The 21165-nt window shown below is 52.6% G+C and overlaps 1 protein-coding gene across 3 annotated transcripts in view; it reads right to left on the reverse strand.

Moving 5' to 3' along the window:
- COQ8A (coenzyme Q8A) overlaps nucleotides 1-7573 on the reverse strand; it is a 39853-nt gene extending 32280 nt beyond the window's left edge. For 2 of the 3 annotated variants that reach the window (XM_086694401.1, XM_086694403.1), the window contains exon 1: nucleotides 7435-7573. The gene's annotated coding sequence lies outside the window, so the exon portion shown is untranslated. Of the gene's footprint in view, nucleotides 1-3199; nucleotides 3362-7434 lie in introns of those variants that run through there. The other variant, XM_086694402.1, reaches the window with a different exon arrangement.
- Nucleotides 7574-21165: the final 13592 nt, after the last annotated feature.

Genomic DNA, 21165 nt, shown 5'->3' on the forward strand with positions numbered 1-21165 from the left:
TCCCCCTGGAATACCACCCGCTCTGCCCAAATCCTCCCCGTCCTGACAGAATGGCAAACCCTGCAGGGGGTCGTCCCCCACCCTCATCTCTTGATGGCCTCGGGTGGCCTCCAGAAGGCCTGTGTGACTCTGTGTCCCTGTCCCATCTCCCTCCCCACATCAGAGGGGAGCCCTCTCACCCAGTTCTCTACTCCCCACCGGGTCTGGCGCCTCCTCCACCCCCAGAGGCGAGCACTGGTCTGCACCGGGTTCCCCCTCACTTGCGGAGCCCCGTCATCAAGCACACGGGTAAACACCCACGTCGACCACCGCCCTGGAACCCCCGGGGCACAGCCACCCAGCTGGCAGCAGCGGCATCCCAGTCTAGCAGGGTGGGGGCAGGGGAGGGGCAGAGGGGAGGGTGACTGCTGCTGGTGCGCACTCGAGCCCCGGGAGGGGTGGCGACAGCGCAGGATGGGGGCCCGACTGCTCCCATCTTGCCTCACCCCTTGCTCAGGAGAAATCGAGAGGGAAGCAGGGAGACGGTGGGCCCGCCCCACCATCGCTGGGCTCCACGCGGTGCCGGCAGGATGCTTCCCAAATGTGGGCCGTGAACACGATCGCGAGCCAGAGCCACGGGCTTCACCTGCCAAATGGTAACCGCCTGCAGGGCGCAGGGCGACGGGCTGGGACCTCTGGGACCTCCGCCCTCCAGCCCGCCCCGGCGCAGGGCCAGGCAGGAAGTAACTCCGACCGCGGGTCAGCTCAGCGCAGGCCCGCTCTGAAAACCGGGGGCGACAGGGTCTGGGAAGAGTAACCGCAGGACGACTCCGGTGCCCACCCTTCTAGGCCCTGGAGGGGCGGAGCAAGCGCCAGGGCGGGGACCCGCCGTCCCCCAGGGGCAGAAGGGGCATCCCCTTCCTCCCAACACACACCTCTTCCACCCAGGGTGTGGTCATGAGTACTGAGCCCGGGAAGGACACACCTCCCTGCCTCTCCTCCACACCCACTCGCACTCCTGCACGCGCACTCACACCACACTCACATACAGTCACCAACACACACTCTCGTGCTCGCACTCACACAGACATGCACCAGTTACCAACACACTCGTACATGTACACACTCATGCGCTCGCACTCACACATGCACACGCGTACACATGCCCTCACACAAGTCACCAACACACGTGCACACTCAAGTGCTGACTCGCACACCATGCACACTCGTGTGCGTGCTCTCACACCAGTCACCAACACACACGCACACACTCATGTGCTCTCGCACTCACGCACGCTCGTGCACACGCACTCTCACACACTTGGTCACCAACACTCACACATGCACACTCGCATACTCACACACATGCACACTTGTGCACACGCACTCACACCAGTCACCTACACACTCACATGCACACACATGCTCTCACACTCAACACACGTGTACACTCGTGCTCTCACGCTCACACACACACGCACATTCATGCATGCACACACCACACGCAGTCACCAACACACACATGAACACACTCATGGTTGCACTCACAAGCATGCATACTCGTGTACACACTCTCACCAGTCACCAACACACTTGCACGTGCACACACATGCTCGCATTCATGTGCACACTTGTGAATGCACACTCACACCACACAGCCACAAGACACTTGCACATGGACACACGTGCGCTCACACCCACACGTGTGTACTCACACTCCAAGTGACACTCTTACTCTCACACCACACAGTCACCAACACACGTGCACACACATGCTCACACTCGCGTGCACACTCGTGCGTGCACACTCACACCACACACACGGTCACTAACACACTCGCACATGCACACACTCGTGCACTCACATCCACACATACTCACACGCATGCACTCACGCTTGAAGGGACTCACACGCACACCACACACACTCGCGAGCCCAGCAGAACAAGCACCTCCTCGGCGGGCAGGAGCGGGGCCCTGACGCACGAGGCACAACCCGCCTGCCTTGCTCCTCAGGCGACCCTGGGGACCCCCGGCCCCTCCCGCCAGGCGCAGGGCCTCCCCCGCTCCGCAGCTGCCTCCCTGCTTCCCGGACACTGCCTGTGAGCCCCGGCCCACATCTCCCACCCCCCAGACCCCCTCTCCCTGCCCAGCTCCCCCTCCTTCCTCCATGAGCGCTCTCCCCGCCTACGAGTGCGGTCGCCTTCACTCTCTCCTTGCACTGAAACCGTCCCGCTCGAGTCCACAAACCCGCTCCCCCAGCCTTCTTGGGCCAAGTATAAAGATCGCCCTGCTGACTGCCTCCCGTTCCCCCCCCCCCCCAGCCTCCTCTCGCTCAGCGGACCCCAGTTCCCCCCAACACTCTCCACAGCCATCACGGCCACCGGATGCCTCAGGCCACCTGGCTCAGCTAACACCACTCCCCTGTTTCCTACCGGGCCCTCACTGTCCCCTGAAACCCTTCCTTGGTCCCCACAATGCACTCCCACATCTCGCTCCAGCTCTGCAGCCTACACCGGTCCCTCCTCCACCTCCCACCCAGCTCAGGGGGTCCCCACGCTTGGTCCTACCCTCCCCCCCCGTGCCCCCCACCAACCCTCACCATTCCCCGGGCTGGCCCAGGTCTGTGCATCCCTGCGCTCGGCCCGGGCCATCTCAACCACTGAGCCGGTTCTAGAACTGACCCGGCTACACACACACACCACATCATCCCCCCAAGTCCCACAGGCACCGACAAAGGGGCACAGGGAAATGTGGGCGCCGACGCATCTGTCCTACACCCTGACCACAGTGACAGTTATGTGACTCTATGTGGTTGTCAAACTGCACGACAGCCCGTGAGGAAGGTGAGCCTATTGCACACAAACTATATCTTCGAGCAAAGAGCAGTTGAGTCCACAGGCACCTCAACCGCTTTGTGTCCGGAACCGTCATCACCGCCTTCCCTAAACCAGCTGTCCCTCCTCCCGCGGACTCTGTTTTCAGCGGTGACACCACCATCCGCCCCAAACAGCTCCTCCCGAAACTTCAGCCGCCAGCGGCCAACCAGTCGCTTCATCTAGAACCTCCACCTGCACAGATTTATATTCTCTTCAACCTATGCATTGCACCTCTCCTCCCCCACCCTGCCGCCCTCGCTTCTCACAAGCCGCCTCAGCGGGCTCCCGGCCTGGCTTCCACCCGGCACCCTCCCCCTGGCAATGCCCACTAGCCGCCAGACCTTTGTCCCTGCCTCGGCCTCCAAACTTTTCTCTCCTGGGGAAAACACACACGTCCTTCAGGCCAAGCACCTAGGCGTCCGGGCACAGAAGGCACTTTCCCAGTCCTCTCCAGCAGAACCAGCTTGCACGCCACCCTGGGCTCCCGCAGCAGAGGGCTGGTACCCCGCTGGGCCCTGCACCATGTGCCCCAGACTGTGCACACACCAAGGCAGCAAGCGATCTCTCTCTCTCTCTCTCTCTCTCTCTCTGTCTCTCTCCGGGCCCCCTAGGCTGCAGCTGGACTCATGACCGGGAGTGCTTGGCAACCCTTTCTGGCCTGAGCTGAATGTCAGCTGAAAATTGCCAGGAGTGCAACGCCAAGCCCTCCTGGCCCCACCCCCACTGCTGAGATAAAACGTGTGGAAGCACCACTCTGCCTCACCCAAGCTCACCCAATTCACCCAAATTCACCCAAGCTCACCCAACTCACCCAATTCACCCAAATTCACCAAAACTCACCCAAACTCATCCAACTCACTCAACTCACCCAAATGCACCCAAGCTCACCCAACTCACCCAAATTCACCTAAGCTCACCCAAACTCACCAAACTCACCCAAGCTCACCCAAACTCACCAAACTCACCCAAACTCACCAAGCTCACCCAAGCTGACCAAGCTCACCCAAGCTCACCCAACTCACCCAAACTCACCCAACTCACCCAAGCTCACCCAAATCGTGAGGGTGGAGGACAGAGGCTGCTTCAACAGGAAACATGAGAGCTCATCCCAACTGTTCCCACCAGCCTGCACTCACCCACCCCACGGCCCCTGCTCAGGGAGCCACGGGTGCTACTCAAACAGGAGTCTTGGACGGGTAACGTGCTCCATGCAGTAAGAGGAGTGAGCGCCTAGAAACTTTTACAGCAACAGCATCGTGTGTCATGTTTACTCTGCTTTGCACGCACCGCTCAAACAAACTGAGGGAAAATAAAACCTGGTCCTTTGCCACAGAGAGTCTGGGAAGCACTGACCCCTGACCCCTCAAACTCCTGCCTCTTCCTGCGGATGCCCTGCTCATCCTCAGAGCCCTCCCCCAACCCTCCTTGTCCAAAAAGTCTTCACAGTTTCCCCCCCCAGAGCCCCTAATCTAAACCACACGGAGGGCCGTGAGATGGGATCTGTACCCCCCCTTACTACAAGTTCCCTGTGGTCAGGGACCCAAGTGCTGTTCACTTTGATATTCCCAACACCAGGCGCAAGGCAGTCAACCAATCAATGAGGAGGAAATTCCAGATTGCAGGGTAGGCTTTTCTTCAGGGACAGGATACGGAGGGGCACTGACCCGCAGGGACACAGGATTTTCCAGGTGTGGACCAAATGTAGCCCCTCTCCCCCAGCCCAGGTGGGAATAGGAGGACATTTAAAACACACACACATACACATACATGCAAGTCTAGGGCTCTCAGGACAAGAACACAATCGCTGTTCCGTTACACCCTGAAATGTCAATCTGAGCGAAAATCACTCGGCTCTCCCGTGAATCTTCTCCACATGCACACACTAAAAACAAATCACGCCCAAGTATGAAAAATAAAAAGGGTCATTTCTGACTTTATTCTATGGGCCCCTGACCTCAAAGCAAAAGGTCAAGGGTTCAGGAGTCTGTAACCCCACAACGAGCAATATCGCTTACGACAGACCAGCGGGTACCCACTCGGGTTTGCAAAGTGCAGGGAGAAGCCCCCAGACGCATCAGGGTCCTGGCCCCGCCTCAGGATCGGCGGATGTCGTCCCTCTTGTAGATACAACTCTCGACAAAAGGGGCCCCTGTGCTCCCCACTGCACTCTCTCTTTTCCACGGGCCCCAAGTTCCTGGCTGTTATTCGACAGGAATGCACGAACTATTTCCAGATGCCACTGTCAGAGCAAGACAACTCTCTAAATATTCCTGTCTAATTTTGCACACGGCTCTCGTTTCAACCGGCAAAGATAATGACTCACTGTCCGTGGCTCTTGGCGGAAAATTATCCTGCCAAGTTTGGACTTCTCTAAACTTCTTGTTGAGAAAGGAGAAGCGACCTCTCTGCCCAGATCCTTTTCTACAGGCAACAAAAGGCACCCAGCCACCGCCTAACTGACCAAACAACGTTATGGGAAAATCCTGACACATCCCCCCAGGATCGATGAACAAGAAAGGGAAATTTGCAGGAGGTGGAGACTTGAGATGTTTTTCCTCACCCTATGCAATAATCACTGCTCTTCAGCTTTTCTGCATCCCCATCGGTTTGGCACTTAGAACTTTGGGACGGAAATTCCAGGTTATCCTGAAGGCAAAATCTACATGCAGAAGTAAAAGCATCTTTCTCCGACAGGACCGTCTTTGACTCGGACGCTTCGATCGACCATAAAAGAACTTTACGAAGGACACATGTGCCCACGCTGCACTCTCTCTCTCGCGGAGGAACACACGTTAACATCCCCACGCACGTGCTTGAAATGTGGCTGCTTACTCTCTGCGCACACTGGCCGGCCCCCTCCTACATCACAACACGCAAGATAACTAAAGTGTCACCTTGGAAACGCCACTTGTGGATACATGAGTTGGCCTTTCTGGCAGGGTTCAGAAGCTGAAACTTGTTTTGCTCACCATTTACAAACCGCCCCACGGTCATTTCCTATGCTTATCCCCCACCGTCTCGTAAAGCCCCCAAAGATAGAAACCGCCAGCCTCCACTTTTGCACTCTGGACCCAGCCAGTCACTCACTGCCTTGCACCCAGCAGGCACAAGTCAATGCCCGTGCGTTCCTCCCTCCTCCCTCCTACTCCTCCAGGGGCAGGTGTGGAATGCCCTTTAAAGCCCAATTGACAGGGCTTCCATCAGTGGCTTAGGGCACGGGGACCACACGACCCTTTGCCTAAACCCCTCAACTACTCACAGGCAGGGAACAGCAGGTTTCATGAGAACACTGGCGACATGAGGACACTCTTGTGACAGTCTCACGTCAATTGTTCTCAACCAAGGGCCATTCTGCCCCGGAGAGACAATGTGGCAACGGCTGGAGAGATTTCTGATTGTCACCACTGGCGGGGGCGGGGGTGCTACCAGCATCTGTATAGTGGATAGAGGCTGGGATGCTGTTATACATCCTACAACGCACAGGTCAAGCCTCCCACAACAAAGAACTCTCCGGTCTGAACGTCAACGGTCTGAAGAGTAAAAATCCCTGTTTTCCCGCATCACACAGGGAAGTCCTCAGACCACCTGCTTCGCTTTGCCCTCAACTTCCCCAAGGTCAGGCCCAAAATCGTAATAACCCTGCTTTGCCTGCATTATTTTGCAAGGCTGAACAAAATACAGAGCCGTCGCCAGAGTCTTAAAGATGCTGGTCCTGTAAACCAACAGCACCTGCCCTGTCTCTTCTCGGAAGGGCCCTCCTGCGGGGTGACCTGTCCAGCCACAACATGACAACTGGCGGGCTGGCATCATGCACGCTCGGATCTCTGGCAACCAGTGGCGCTTGGCAGGCCCAGCTCTTGGGTCCTCTGTCACGCACACCCAAGGGCCAAGTGAGCGCCACAAGTTTTCCAATGGGTAGCGTCCAGCGCAGGCTGAGAGCCAGCCCAGCCCAAAGTCTGTCGCCCTTCAGGAGGCTGGCATCTCTCAACCACGTGGAGAGCACCTGCACCCAGACTTGCCCTTGCTGCATCCCCCATCCCCAGGGCACGCGGGAGGGTGGGGGGAGGGGGAGGCAATGGGCAGCGTGCGGCAGGGGGGCTTGCTGGGGCGGGGGAAAGGCATCAGCGCGGGCAGTGTAGCCCAAACCACTCCCAGGAACCCCAGTGCTTGGAGAAGTAGGGGGACGGGCCCCAGAGAAGCGAACGGAGGAAGGGACCAAGAAGGGCCTCTTTTCCCAAGTACACCGCCAGCCGCCACCTGTGAGACCCAACAGCTGGGCCGGGCCCAGGGGGGTCAAAGTTCGGACACAAGCCTCCAGCCGGGGACGCGCAGAGCCCCTGAGACACAGCGCACGGGGGGTGGGGGTGAAGAGAACGAGCCTGAGACGGCCAGGCAGGCGTCCGGGCGGCCACCGGGACTGCTCTGCGCGCCTCAGGGACCCCGCGGCCCGCCACGGCAGGAGGCGCCGCGAGCGGGGCCCGGGGTAGGCGGAACTCGCGGCGGGGAGGCCGCGGGCCTGCAGCAGGGCGCCGAAGGGGCCCGCGCGGAGGGCGAGCAGGACGCGCCGCAGGCTTACCCGGCGGCAGGAAGCGGGGCCCCGCGGTCACCTTCGCGCAGCCTCCACGCGCTCGCCCGCCGCAGCGCCGGCGCCGCACGCGCCCCGGATCTGTTTACCTACTCGCCCGCGCCCGTGCTCCGGGCCTCCGCGACCCCGCCCCGCGGGCGCCCTCATTGGCCGCGCCGCCGTCTCCGGCTTCACACCGTGACCAATCGGGATCGAGGGCGGAGCGAGGGAGGCCAATGGGAGGCCGCCCGCCGCCCAGGCCCCGCCCGACCCCCCTCCGTGCTGCCCTTTGCCCTAGTTAGGCGGTCTGAGCAGCTGGGCAAGGTGGGGGGGGCGTGTCCCCGGGACGCGCCCTCCGCAGGCACCCCCGCTCCGGGCCGGAGCTCGCGGGGCGCCCCCCCGCCAGGCTGATCCCCTTCCCGAGGGCCCCCGAGAGCGGGACTGCGGAGCTGTCCTCGGCCGTCACCCAAGCCTAAGGTGGTCCAGTGTGAGACTATTTGGGAATAAACGTTTAAGTCTTTGGAAAAATATCAAAACCCATCCGTCCACACGGAGTGGGGGGCGGGGTGGCATAATAAATCCAGGGGTGAACGTAGCTCCCCAGTTCCGTATGGCCTGTGGCCCCAAGAAGGAGCCCCTTCTTCCCGGGGAGGGGGCTTCGTCCCCAGGAGAGCGGATCCTGCGGGGCGCGGCCCAGATTCTGACCCCGTCCCCCCTCACTTCTGCACCTGAAACACAAAGTTTACTTCGAGGAGACTTAGGGGGTTATGGGGAGGGGCATAGCTGCCCCAAGCAGGACAGGGCTAAGAACTGGGAACTTGGACTTTAGCAGGAGAGAAAGGTCAACCCCAAGGGTCAAGTCTTCAACAGGTGCCCCCTGCTGCCTCCCACCCTGCTCCCTCACACTGCCCCCCTTCCTGGACCCCTGCCCGCCTGGGACCCCCGCCCAGTCCTTAGGGTCAGGGGACTCCCCCCCCCCCCCCCCCCCGCCCCCGTTCATCCCTTTCTGTAGTTTGTAAACTCCACCCCCTTAGATGAGTCGGATGAGGCTTGCTTCATGCCAGCTCAGTTCTCTGCCTGCAAAGCCAGGGGTCGCTTTTCTCTAAAGGACCTGAAGATCAACATAACCCCCTACCATAAAGAGTTTTTCTAAACGGCCACCAATGTAGTTTACTAGAGATGTGTCCCCTGCTAGTCTGTGCAAAGAAGGAATCCGCCACATTAACATGATTTGGACCTTACTCCTTGCGAAATGACCTCAGCCTTATTATGTTAAAAACGCATTTCTCTCTTTCCTGATCTATGGGTGTGTGTGTGTGTGTGTGTGTGTGTGTGTGTGTGTGTGTGTGTGTGTGTTTACTGCAAAACAGATTCCCCCACTACTGCAACTTAAAGATTCCTGGAAATTACATTTCAAGGTATGATAATGACATTGTAGTTGTTTTTTTGCAAAGATTCCTTGCACACACGGAAGAGATACACACGAAATTATTTCCAGATAAAATAATACAATGTAGGGGACTAGCTTCAAAACGTGACAGGGTAGGGCAAGGGTTGATAATCATGGAAGGAGAATAATGGATATATTGGGGTTCATATTACTTTGTATCTTTTTATATACTGGCACCTTTACCTTAAAAAAAAAAAAAAGTTGGGGCCCCTGGCTGGCTCAGTCTGGAGAGCATCCAACTCTATCTGAAGATGGTGAGTTCAAACCCCACATTGGGTGTGGAGCCTACTTATAAATAAGTTAATTAATTAATTAATTCAGGCGGGGTGAAGAACGAGAAAACAATGAATACAGTCATGACAAGAAAAGTCATGACTGCTGTTCATATGAACCTTCACAAGAGCAAGGATGACTCTTAACCGTAGCTGATAAACAGCCAAAAAATTCAAAATTAGCTAGATGATATTTGAAATATGGATTTCATTTCCTATGCACCTCACTCTTGAGTGTCTTGCGGTATTAATGATTATAGAATATGTCATCTTCATTAACAAGACATTTTTTCAAGTTTTTCTTAAGCTTCTAAATATTTATATTTTGTGCATTTTTTTTAATACTTGCACATCCGCAAATATTTCTCTTTTTTAAATGTGTATCTATTTTTGAGAGAGAGAGAGAGAGAACATGAGCGGGGACAGGGGCAGAGAGAGAGGGAGACACAGAATCCAAAGCAGGCTCCAGGCTCTGAGCTGTCAGCACAGAGCCTGATGTGGGGCTCGAACTCACAAACTGTAAGATCATGACCTGAGCTGAAGTCAGATGCTTAACCGACTGAGTCACCCAGGCACCCCGATTTGTATATGTTTCCTAATGGGTGCGATATATTAGTACAGTATTATTCAATGTATACATACTCTCCCAATAACCAAAGATGCCAGTGCCTGGGACATTTGGGTGAGAAGCATCATGCTCCAATAATCCCCCTCTGATCTCCAAAAATCTTCCTAATGACAGAGACAGAGAAGGCACTTATCAATTTTTCCCACTCTGAATCTTTCCCACCAGCATGCAAACCTGCTGGGCTGCCTCTCACCCTTCACCCCATCTCCATTTCTCTGCTCCCATTTTCAGCAAAACTCTTTATATTCATTTTCTCTACTTCCTTTTCTCCCAATCTACCTATCCAACCTGGTCAGCTTTCCCCCCTGCCATCCCCCAGAATTGTGCACCCGTGACGTTAATGTTGCCAAACCAACCAGTCAATCCTCAGGGCTCATCTTAAACTATCAGTCGCGTGTGACAAAGTTGGTCATGCCCTTTTTTCTTGGTGGTTGCGCTGGAGTATAATTCATATTCTGGTCCAAATTAATACTAACTTCGTTTCAATAATATACAAAAACTTTGCTCCTATATAGTTCCATTCTCCCCCCTTCTGTGTTGTTATTGCCATACACTTACATTTTTTTAAGTTTATTTATTTAAAGAGAGAGTGTGCAGCATGAGCAGGGGAGGGGCGGAGAGAGGGAGAGAGCAAGAATTCCAAGCAGGCTCAATACTGTCAGAACACAGAGCCTGATGCAGGGCTCGAACTCACAAACCATGAGATCATGACCTGAGCCAAAATCAAGAGTCGGACGCTTAACCAACTGAGCCACCCAGGCACTCCAGTACAATTACATTTTTATACATTGTCTGCCCATCCCCACAGATTTATCATTATTGCTTTATGTAGGTTTTTTTTTTTTTTACATCAGGAAAAAAATAAGAGTTACAAACAAAAAATATACCTATCCTGCCTATTATACTTACCTATGTAGTTTCCTTTACCAGGGTTCTTTATTTCTTCATATGGATTTGAGTTACTGTCCCTTCATTTTAGCCTCAAGGATACCATTTATTGTTTTACAGGGTAGATGTGCTAGTGATGAATGGTTTTTATTCATCTGGAAATGTCTTAATTTCTCCTTCATCTTTTTTTTGGAGGATAGTTTTGCTGGATATAAAATGTTTAGTGGACAGGGCTTGCTTCTTGCTTGCTTTTTTTTTTTTTTTTTTTTTTACTTCAGTACTTTAAAATCTGTCATGTCACAGCCTTCTGGGCTTCATGGTTTCTGATGAGAGAAACTGATCTTATTGAGGACCTTGGTACAAAAGTACATGATGAGTGCTCCTTTCTTGCTGTTTTCAGGATTGTCTTTGTCTTTGGACAGTTTGATTACCATGTGTCTAGGTGTCTATCCTGTCTCTGAGTTTATTCTATTTGAAGTTCGATGTGCTTCTTGGACATATAGATTAATGATTTTAATTAAAATTGGGATGTTTTCTGCCATTATTTTTTACAAATATTCTTTCTATCCCCTTTCCTGTCTCTTCTCCTTCTGGAACTCCCATTATATGTATGTTGATATGTTTGATGCCATTCCACAGATTTCTGGAGCTGGGTTCATTTTTCTTCAATCTTTTCCCCCTTGTTTTCTTCAAAGTGGGTCATCTGAATTGACCTTTCTTCAAGTCAGGATGCTTTCTCCTGCCTGCTCAAATCTGCTGTGGAGCCCCAGCCAAGAATTTTTCATTTCAGTTACTGTTTCTTTTTTCAACTGTAGAACTACTATTTGATTATTTTTTATAATTTCTATCTTTTTATTGATTGTCCCCATTCAGTGAGACATTATTCTCAAACTTTTATTTCATTCATTGGACTTGGTTTCATTTAGCTCTTTAAATACATTTAAAACAGCTGAGTTAAAGTCTTTGGCTAGTAAGCACCATGTCTGGGACATTTACGATGCTTCTATGGACTGCTTTTTTTCGTATACATGGCCATACTTTCTTGTTTCTTTGCCTGCCTCATAATTTTTTTATGAAAAACTGAGCATTTTAAATAATATAAGGTGGCATCTCTAGAAATCAGATTCTCCTTTACACCCCGGGTTTGTTTTTTGCTGCTGCTTATTGTAGTTGTTGTTGTTTGTTTAATGACTTTTGGAAACTAATTCTATGAAGTCAGATTTTGTTGCATGTAGCCACCAAAGTCTCTACTCAGTTACCTTAGTGACCAGCTAATGGTAAGACAGAGATTTCCTTGAGTGTCTGGAACCAACAATACCTCCAGCCATCGCTGACGGACTGTGTGTGTGTTGGGGCATGCCTTCAGCACTGAGCTGGGCAGTTGACAACTCTACCTTCCCCTAACTTCCTGCTAGTGCAGAGCCTCACAGTCAGTCAGAAGTGAGATCTTGGGGCCTTCTCGGGCCTTTCCTGGGCACGTGCACAGCCCTGACTCAGCAGGGTTCTTGCTAAAACCGGATTATCTTACACAGAAGTGCACAGATGGGCCTAGGAGAAGGTTCAGGAGCCGGACTCAAGTTTGGTCAAGCAAAGAATCTTTGCCAATTCCTGGGACATTGGGGTATAAATTAAACAACATGTGGCCAAAATTAAAAACTCAAAACTTGGGGTGCCTGGGTGGCTCAGTTGGGTAAGTGTCTGACTCTCTGGTTTCCACTCAGGTCATGATCTTGTGGTTCATGAGTTTGAGCTCCACATTGGACTCTCTGCTGTCAACGCAAAGCTTGCTTCGGATCCTCTGTCTGTCTGTCTGTCTTTCTCTCTCTCTCAAAAATAAATATAAAAAACTTCTGAACTTTTAATTATTCCAATCTTCCACTGGGTAATATATTCACATGACTTTGAAAAAACTATTTTTGCGGGGCGCCTGGGTGGCTCAGTCGGTTAAGCATCTGACTTCGGCTCAGGTCACGATTTCACAGTCCGTGAGTTTGAGCCCCGCGTCGGGCTCTGGGCTGACAGCTCAGAGCCTGGAGCCTGCTTCGGATTCTGTGTCTCTCTCTCTCTCTCTCTGCTCCTCCCCCGTTCATGCTCTGTCTCTCTCCGTCTCAAAAATAAATACACATTAAAAAAAAAAAAAAACCATTTTTGAAAGATTTTCAGTGAAAAGTCTACCCCACTCCATCTCTCTTCTGCCCAATTCCCAACCCCAGTGACCCCTCCCCCCACCCCCACACATGTGACCACTGCAATTCCGTTCCTTACGCCTTTTCAATGCTTCTTTATGTATATGGGCAAAGACACACACTCGTATCTTATACAGATTATACGCTCTGTTGGTTTTTTCATTGACTAGCCTGAAACTTTCCAAATTTGCACACAGAGAACCATCCTCACTCATTTTTCAGTATTACATTATGCGGACAAGCCCTAATTTAACGAGTCTCCAACCGATGGCTGTGCAGACTGTCTCTACTCTTTTGGCATTTCAAACAGTGCTGCAGTGAATAATCCTGTTTTCAAAATGCAATTAGCCTGGACCTAGGTGAGGCTGGGTTGGCGGGCGGAGAGTCCCGCACCAGTACAGAGCTCACCACGAGTGCCCTTGCTGTGCTCAGAGGCCTGACGTGCATGACTCATGGACTCCAAGATTAATCACATCCCCCCTCCCCGCCAAACACCCGGTGGTGAAAACAGGTCATTTCTGGAGCACCAGAGATACAGCCTGATGGGCCACAACCTGAGGTCTCCAGACTTGGGAAAATCCAACCCAGTCCTGCGAAAAGAATGACTTCAAGGAATCTCCAAGCCTGTTCAACGAAGGCAACACTAATGACTGTAATTAGCTGGCTGCACAATTAGAAGCGATTAACTGCATTAAGGGAGAGATTCGACTCCCCACAACTGGAGACGGCCCAGCCCAGTGCATTAACCATGTCTGCTCCCTTCTCTCCATTTCCCTCAGCCTGTACTCACAGCACACGTCTGACTTCACAGTAGGGTATTATTTTTCTTTTTCCAGATTAATTTCTTGTCAATGCACCATAACATGTGGACATTAGCCAAGGAAGGCTAATCGTCGGTTTGATATTTTTCTATTTTCAAATTGAGATCTAGTTCACATGCAGTAAAATGCACAGATCTTAAGTCTATGGTTCATGAGTTTTTACATCATGTAATATATATCATGTATATATATCATGTAACTAACACTCCAATTAAAACGTAGAACAAAATTTTTTCCTCCAAAATGTTCCTCTATGACCTCTTCCCAATCACCCCCACCTTAACCAAAGCAATGGTTCTGGTTTTTGTTTTCTCTTGAGAGAGGGAGTGCAAGAGGGGCAAAGGGGGAGAGAGAGAGAGAGACAGAGAGAGAGAGAGAGAGAGAGAGAGAGAGAGAGAGAGGGAGAGAGAGAGAATCTTAAGCAAACTCCACACTCAACACAGAGTCCAATGTGGGGCTCGATCCCACAGCCCTGGGATCATGGCCTGAGCCTAAATCAAGAACTGAGCCACCCAGGTCCCTCCCTACGTTGATTCTGTTAAGGAGAAATAGCTCCTTATAGGACAGGAACTGAAAAGTAGCATTCTCTTGATCCAAAAAGGGTAGGTAATCCATTCTCTTGTCCTTATATTCTCGAGTTTGTGTGGAAAGCCATTCTGGTCGCTGAGTGTGTATTTTTTTTTTTTTTTTTTTTTTTTTTTTAGTATTTATTTATTTTTGAGAGACAGAGCATGAGCAGGGGAGGGGCAGAGAGAGAGATGGAGACACAGAATCCGAAGCAGGCTCCAGGCTCTGAGCTGTCAGCACAGAGCCCAACACGGGGCTCGAACCCACAAGCCGTGAGATCATGACCTGAGCCAGAGTCAGACGCTTCACCAACGGAGCCACCCAGGCACCCCACTGAGTGTGTATTTGACTTTGTCCTCCCTCAATCACTGGATACTTTAAAACTTTTTTTTTTTTTAATTCACTTGTATTTAGAGTAGTTTCCAGATTTGCGCCCCAAGTTCATAGACTAGAGAAGCAGCAGCATGCTGGGCACTGGAAGCCAAGAGCGGAGCCTAACCGTGTGTCTGTCTCTTGCACCACATCCCACTGAGACCAACAGAACCAGGGTTGAGACAGCAGGGTTGTGAAAGGGAGGAGGCCTACAAGGAAAAGAACTCCAGCTGGAAGGTGGGGACAGCCCAAGGGCATACACATGACTCTATTTTGCCAATGACCACGGAAGTTGAAAGTCAATGTGAACTTTTTTTTTTAAGTTTATTTTTTTATTTTGAGAGAGAGAGAGAGAAAGAGAGAGAGAGAGTACGCTGAAGGGGCAGAGAGAGAGGAAGAGAGAGAGAATCCCAGCAGGCACCGCACCATCAGCGCAGAGCCCAGTGCGGGCTCGAACTCACAAACTGCGAGATGGTGACCTGGGCAGAAATCGAGAGTCGAACACTTCACCAACTGAGCCACCCGGGCGTCCTCATGTGAACTTTCAGTAAAAGAACAGAGAGAGCCTGGCCCCCTGGGGTGGGACAAGCAATCCCTGGCTGGAAGAGACAAGACGTATGAACCCACTAGTCTGGGTAAGGCAGAATGTCCCTCTGGGGACTGAACTATGGGTTCTATTTTCCTTTTCTGTGGCAGTGAAAGTGACAGCCTCGGTCAGGGCGACATAGTTTTGCACCCCAAGGCTCCCAGGAGTGTGCATGTGGTGGGGAAAGGGTGTGCAGGGGGGTAGTCGTAGAAGGGAGGGCGGATAACCGTGTTGCTGGGGATGGTGTGGCTGACACGGAAAAGCTCCCGGCCTCCTGGTGCTGTGGGCCCCAGGGAAGGACAGAGGTCCGGAGTTCCGCATCCACGAGGGTGCCCCCAAAGTACCTCTTACCCCGAGTCCCTGGGGCAGCTGTTGGGGGGGCGGGGAGGAGAGTGGAAGCAGTGGGTGGGTGTGAATTTAACTGAAAGGCAGAGCTCTGAGGTCATGGCTCTGAACCACCAGTGAGGGGCACTGTTCTCCAAGGTCAAAGTGACAAAATGCAGCTGTCCTTCCTGAGGAGTCACAGAGGCCTGGGGACTCACTCCTATGATGGCCAGACCAGAGACCAGTGGTCCCTGCTTGCATCTGAAGGTCAGACTGACTGCGGCCCCCTACTTAGGGCTGTGGAAGCCTCTGGGTTTCAAACAGATACTAAACTTCCTGCTAATAAGGCCAAGGGGGAATTAAGCCAGTTTTGTTGTTCTTTTTCTTTTTTTGAGAGAGAGAGAGAAAGAGAGAGCACAAGCAGGGGAAGGGGGAGGGGGTGGGAGAGAGAGAATCCCAAGCAGGATCCGCACTGTCAGCACAGAGCCTGATACAGGGCTCAAACTCACAAACTGTGAGATCAAGACCGGAACTGAAATCAAGAGTCAGATGCTCAATTGACTGAGCCCCCCAGGGGCCCCCAAGCCAGTTCTTTACGGGGGGGGGGGGAAATACGAGGCAGGATCATCCTGCACCCTGACTTTGGGGGTAAGTTCCTACCTCTTCGGGTGTCACCTGATCGGGATCTCTCTGGACTGGGCTAACATTTCCTGACTCGGCAGCAACTTCTCGAATCTGGGCTGCCCCTCTCCTGGGCTCTCTGCCTCTGGGGCTTTGCTCTTACCACTGCCCTCCCTCCCATGGCCTCCCCGCACACCTGCAAGCCTTAGGCTCCTACTCACTCTTTGAGACCCGATTCCAATGTTAACTCGCTACGTGATGCCTCTCTGGTCCCCTCAGCCAGATGCAGTCTGTCTCCTTCACTTTTACGCCACTTGGTTTTAGCACGCGAATATTCTTGTCAACATTACACCTAATGGTGTAATTTAGTTCTTAGCCAGCTCATCTTTCTATTTCAAATACATTGTAAACTGTGTATCTCGACATCTCCCATGGGACCTTGCACCCAGAAAGTACCTCTTACACTTAAAAACAAAAATTGCAGGGCGCCTGGGTGGCTCTTAAACGTCAGACTCTTGATTTCGGCTCAGGTCACGGTCTCACAGTTTCATAGGTTCAAGCCCCACACCGGGCTCTGCGCAGGGTCTGCTTCGGAGTCCCTCTCCCTCTCTCTGCCCCTCCCCTGCTCATGCTTTCTCTGTCTCCCTCTCAAAAAAAAAATAATAACCTTTTAAAAAATTATTAAATGAATAATAATAAATTTTTAAAAATTGCTACCGAGGTGTGGTAGGCATTGGGAAAGTCTTGCCAACACCTCTGGTTCTCCCCTCCGCCCAGTTGTGGCCACCAGGGCCAAAGGCAACAGCCTCACCCAATTCCAGGGCTGGCCCCCTGTGGTGTAAGCCGACCTCAACTCACTTGCCCCGGCGACAGGTTGTCTTTGAGCCTGAGCCAATCAGCACACGGTATCCCCAGGGCGACCGGTCCTGGTTGGCCCAACCAGAATCAAGGGCAGGACTTGTGCTCCCAGGAAGCAATAGCCCCCCGGTCCTCCAACCGGGCGTCAAGAAATTCACCTGAGTTGTTCAGTTCCCAGCCCAGCTGCTGTTCACAGGCAGAAGGCCGGCCTAAAAAGGAATCCAGGCCACACAGGAGGACAGAGCAGAGAGAGTCCGAGAAATGGGGCTGGAGCCCTGGTTAAACCATATTGGAAGCTTGATCTATCATTTAACTTTTGAACGACGTGAACCAATAACTTCTCTTCATGGTTTCTCCTACTTGGAACCCAAAGCGTCTTCCCGACCAGTGTACGTGGGAGTGTTGTGGGTTCACACACGGGCACACGCATGTAACCTTACTAGGGAGGAGAACCCCACATGCACCTCCTTTGGGAACTGATGTCTCTTCGTAAATTTCTGTATTTAAAATGATTTTAAATACAGGGAGCCTGGGTGTCTCAGTCGGTTGAGGGTCTGACTCCTGACTCCTGATTTCAGCTCAGATCGTGATCCCAGGGTCGTGAGATCCACGCTGAGCCTGAGCCTATTTGAGATTCTCTCTCTCCCTCTCTCTCTCTCTCTCCCTCTGCCCCGTCCCCACTCGTGCACACGCGCGCTCTCTCTAAAATAAAATAAATAAGGGGCGCCTGGGTGGCGCAGTCGGTTAAGCGTCCGACTTCAGCCAGGTCACGATCTCGCGGTCCGTGAGTTCGAGCCCCGCGTCGGGCTCTGGGCTGATGGCTCAGAGCCTGGAGCCTGTTTCTGATTCTGTGTCTCCCTCTCTCTCTGCCCCTCCCCCGTTCATGCTCTGTCTCTCTCTGTCGCAAAAAAAATAAATAAACGTTAAAAAAATAAATAAATAAATAAATAAAATAAAATGAATAAGTAAAAACTTTTTAAAAAGACTTTGTTTTTAACCCGATTTCCTAAGAACATCTCAGACTCTAGCAACTGGTAACGAATTGTAAACATTTTTCCTTTAAAAAAACACAACTGATATATTGTTTGTGACACACCCAACGTGGGGCTTGAACCCATGACCCCAAGATCGAAAGTCCCACGTTCTTCCAACTGAGCCGGCCAGGCTTTTACCAAAATCAGCTTTTACCTTAACATGAAATTTATACTTCCATTTTCCTTGAAAGGTGAAATGGGTTCTAATACTTGGAAGGGGATACTGACATTTTCTTGACTGAGCCCATGCCTTGACATTATTTACAGCTTTAAGACTTTTCCAACCTGCTGGTTCACTTGCTTTCTTGGCAAACGTCCCCGAGCCTCTTCTCCAGGGGCCCAGCTCCTTGTGAGCTGGGACCACATCTTGTGTCTGTTTCGTAACTCCACGCCGTCAGGAGCCCCAGAGCTTCCCGGGAGCTGGTGGACGGCCCGTGGAAATTTCCAGAGCAGCTGCTCAGCCCCGGCCCCCCCACCTGGGACCTGGCCTGCAAGTGTTACCGGCTCAAGGACACTGAGCCTGGCACCGGTCAGGCCCTCGGTCTATTTATGACTTTTTATCTCAGGGTTTGCACCTCGGCACTTTGCACTCAGGAAACCTCCCCCTCTCTACACCCGTCAACACACGTCTTTATCTAGAGAAGAGGAAAACAGTGGGTCCGATAAACTCTCTTCCTCTATGGCTGCCCAGATGGCCCCGATGTCTCCACCCCTTTGGTTTGGGGCCAAAATTCTTTGATGGAAACGAAGAATATTTCTGACATTCAGGAAAGGTAGCTTTATGACCCTGACGAGCTTCCTCATGAATTTGTTTCTTACATGCTCCTCCTTACTAGGGAAAATTTGTCCCAAGGGGGAGGAACGTCCTCCTCACCCCCACCATACACACTCCTGAGCTCAGTGCATCAACAGAGCTAGTCATGGATCACCCCTAAGCCTCCCGCGGGAGTAGCTCAGGGAAGAGTTGAGCCCGGGACGTCCAGGAGCACCCGGTGCTCAAGGACAGACAGACGCGTGAGGATCCAGCCTGTTTCTAACCAGCATCACTGCTTTCTGCTCCCAGGCACGGAGTGAGAACAGGGGCCAGGAGCCAGAGAGCCCGAGAACAGAGCAAAGCTCTGCCATTACACCAGCTCACAGTACAGAACCCCTCTGGCCTGGGTGTTCTAAGGTGCCAATTACCTGACTACCTACTTAGGTCTTCGTGATATGATGTTTTTTTGTTTTTGTTTTTTTTTTTTTTAGCAATGGCTTTGTTTATTTCGTAACTCCCATGTCAGCTGAAGCCTCCCTAAATAAAACTGGTTCAAACATCCATTCCACATCCTGTGGACGTCTAAATCCTCCCCCCAAAGTTTGGCCAGTTCCCGGGAGGCTGGGCTGAAGGGGGGGTGGGGCGGGGAGGAGAAGGCTCACGTCCACACAATCACCCCCACCCCCCCACCCCTGCCCTGAGCGCCTGCAGCTGCCGAGTCCCTCCAGCCTGTGGCCGTCCTGCCACCGGCGCGCCGCGTCTGTCCAGAGCTGCGCCAAGCCCTTGAAGGGAATGGAGGGGTCACACAACAGCTGCAAATTCACCATTAGACACCTCTGTTCTCCAGGGTTCTTTAGCCATCCTATCCTCTGGGGACTTTGATCAGCGGACTCCTCTCAGGGGGTGGTCCAGTTTTTCCCTGCCCTCCCCTGCCCACCTGTCTTCCTTAACCCTCCCTTTCAGATGGCTTCCGGAACACCAAATTCTCACTGTACCCGGTGAGGCCGGTCTGCCAAACTCAGCAGTCACACTCATCAGGGTACAGACCGCCCCCCTTCCCCCCCCACCCCACCCCACCCCCCCGCCTCCCAGCAAGACCCACCTTCCTTATGCAGCAGGCACGCAACGGCTTCTCATCACCCTACCGAAACTGCAATACAATTTCTGCTAAACTCTCACCAAAATTTCTCGGAGAAAGTGCAGAGGAGTACCATTGCGGATCCAATTCTGCACCACCAGGGGCATCTGTCTGCAAGGGGAAATGCAAGAAAGGTCCCTGGGACCCAGGAGTCTGGGGGCAGCTGGGGAGGGCCCGCCGGACGGTCAAGCGTGTTGCCAACACGTGGGAAGGAGAATCCCCAGGACATTTAGGTGGGGCTGATCTCATGATCCAAGAATAAAGGAAAGGCCGCTCAAGCAGGACTAAATGAAGTTATAAATCGCAACCGAGCCCAAAGAGGGCAAAAGAGAAAAGAGGGTCCACGATCAAACACAACTGTAGATAGGGGTTCCTTGGCCCGCCCTCCTCACGTTGCCCCGGGAGACGTCTCCCTCCCACAGGGTGGGTTTTGACGCGCCAGGCCCGGAAGCAGTTCGTCACTTCCGCTCATGCGCAGTTGGCTGGAGCTCAACCATGCGGCGCCCCCAATGGCCCCGGAGCTTGGGGAAGGTGGTCCTGGTGTGCGTTCAGAAGCATGAACGCGGATTTTGTCGAGCGGTTAGCAGCCTCTGCCGCACACTCGTTCCATTTCCCGTATTAGGGGGAAAGATCACCAGCGTGGAAAGTGTAAGAACAGTGACAGCAAGACCAGAATTGAAGCTCCAAGTACAGAAGGACGTAGCAGGACCGCACCGAGCGGATGAACGAACGGGGCGGGCCCCACCGACAAGCTGACTTCATCCTGCAGGAACTTTAATACACAAGAGGTGCTGCTGGAGGACGGGGGAGCCCGTCACCCCGATTTTCATAAAGGCTAGGAAACTGGAATCTAAGAAGCATACACTGGCGGACTGGACATTAATGTGGGATGATAATCAAACGGTGTCCAACGTTCAGAAGGGAAAGCATTAACCGCGGAGAGCTGGCACGGGGTCTGGGCTAACTTCCCGTCCTCTCTTGAAAGAATTAGCCTTAACAGGTGTCCATATCCATGGGGTGCCTGGGTGGCTCAGTTCGGTTAAGCATCCGGCTCTTGATTTTGGCTCGGGTCATGATTCGTGCGCCACCAGAGCCTGCTTGGGAGTCTCCCTCTCTCCCCCTCTCTCTGCCCCATGCTCTCTGTCTCAAAATAAATAAATAAGCTTAAAACAAACAAACGAACCAACAGTGTTCATATCCTTAGCCTTAACGATACTCCTGCAGGAAGTCTGTGTGGAGAAATC

This window comes from Puma concolor, chromosome E4, assembly GCF_028749965.1.
Source record: "Puma concolor isolate L17-30 chromosome E4, mPumCon1.1.hap2, whole genome shotgun sequence".
In the NCBI taxonomy this organism is placed as follows: domain Eukaryota; kingdom Metazoa; phylum Chordata; class Mammalia; order Carnivora; family Felidae; genus Puma; species Puma concolor.